Here is a 1,645-nt window from a genome sequence, read left to right as displayed (position 1 = left end):
AATTTTATGATCGTAGAAATTCAAATTTTACAACATTGGATATTCACTCGATTCTCATGTAGCGATTTCCTTATTTTGTTGTAATTCAAAAACGAATAACTGCAGATACATGAAAATTTTACTGAATGTTTATATTAGAATTCCTATACACCATAAAATTTTGAAAATAATTTGATTCTTTTTGAGCTGTGTACAGACATGGTCAGTTTTCAATTTTTTTAGTTTTTTTTTCTATAAATATCAATAAAGTTTTATCTGTTGGGCCAAAAAGTGTATAAATTTAATACAAAGCTCCTGATATATTGTTACAATATCAGTTGAAAAATATTAAAAAAACATAGGCACAATTTTTTTTTATAAGCATTTAAATATCAAATTTTGACAAAATTTATCAAATTTTAATTTGAAAAATTATTTTGTAGTTAAAAATGTATAAAATGTTCAATTTTTGTATCTAAGAATTAAAAATTATAAACAAGATTCCACATAAGTAATTAATTCTGTTACCAAAAAATTTAAAAAATACATTTACACAGTTTATTTTTATAGTCATTTTAAGTACAAATTTGGACGAAATTACATATTAAAAACCTAGGATAACTATTTTAGTTATTTTGTTGTGATTGTATAATATTATTCGTGGGTACTTGAAACTTCTAAAGTATACTATTATATATCTATGATTTTACCACGGTTTTTTGTTGATGTATAACGCGTTATAACTTATAAGTACCTAATACATATTATGATATGATTAATTTGGAATTTATTATAAGTACCTATTATAGGTCAATTTTTTTTTAATACCATAGATAAGTATATATTATATGTCTAATACATAGACTGATATACCGTCTCCGCTCAGAATCGTTTTTCTTATACAGTGATATTATATCATTGAATTCAAATTTAATACTGTCCATCATACAGTGACCCACTTCTAACCTACTGTACAGCAGAGCGACATCCACTTACCCACCTTATTTCTTTTTAAATCTAAGATTTTAAAATGTAATACAAGATTCCTTATAGGATTATCTACCTTTAACAAAAAAAAAATTTCTATAAGAAACTCAAATTAAATTTTTATGGGCGTTTGAAATTCATATTTTTACAACATTTGATATTCACTCGATTTCTTACGTAACGATTTTCTTATTTTGTTGTAATTAAAAAACGAGTGACTGTAGAAACTTGAAAATTTCACTGAATGTTTATATTAGCATTTTATATATACGATAAAATTTTTAAAATAATTTGACTCTTTTTGAGCTGTTAACGGACATTGTAAGTTTTCAATTTTTTTAGTTTTTTTTTTCTATAAATATCAATAAAGTTTTATCTGTTGGGCCAAAAAGTGTATAAATTTAATACAAAGCTCCTGATATATTGTTACAATATCAGTTGAAAAATATTAAAAATACATAAGCACAATTTTTTTTTATAAGCATTTAAAGATCAAATTTTGACAAAATTTATCAAATTTTAATTTGAAAAATTATTTTGTAGTTAAAAATTTATAAAATGTTCAATTTTTGTATCTAAGAATTGAAAATTTAAAACAAGATTCCACGTAAGTAATTTATTCTGTTACCAAAAAATCTAAAAAATACATTTACGCAGTTTATTTTTACAGTCATTTTTA

This window comes from Acyrthosiphon pisum, chromosome A2, assembly GCF_005508785.2.
Source record: "Acyrthosiphon pisum isolate AL4f chromosome A2, pea_aphid_22Mar2018_4r6ur, whole genome shotgun sequence".
Taxonomy (NCBI): Eukaryota; Metazoa; Arthropoda; class Insecta; order Hemiptera; family Aphididae; genus Acyrthosiphon; species Acyrthosiphon pisum.
The sequence above is the reverse complement of the archived record's forward strand: the minus strand, read 5'-3'. Positions refer to the sequence as shown.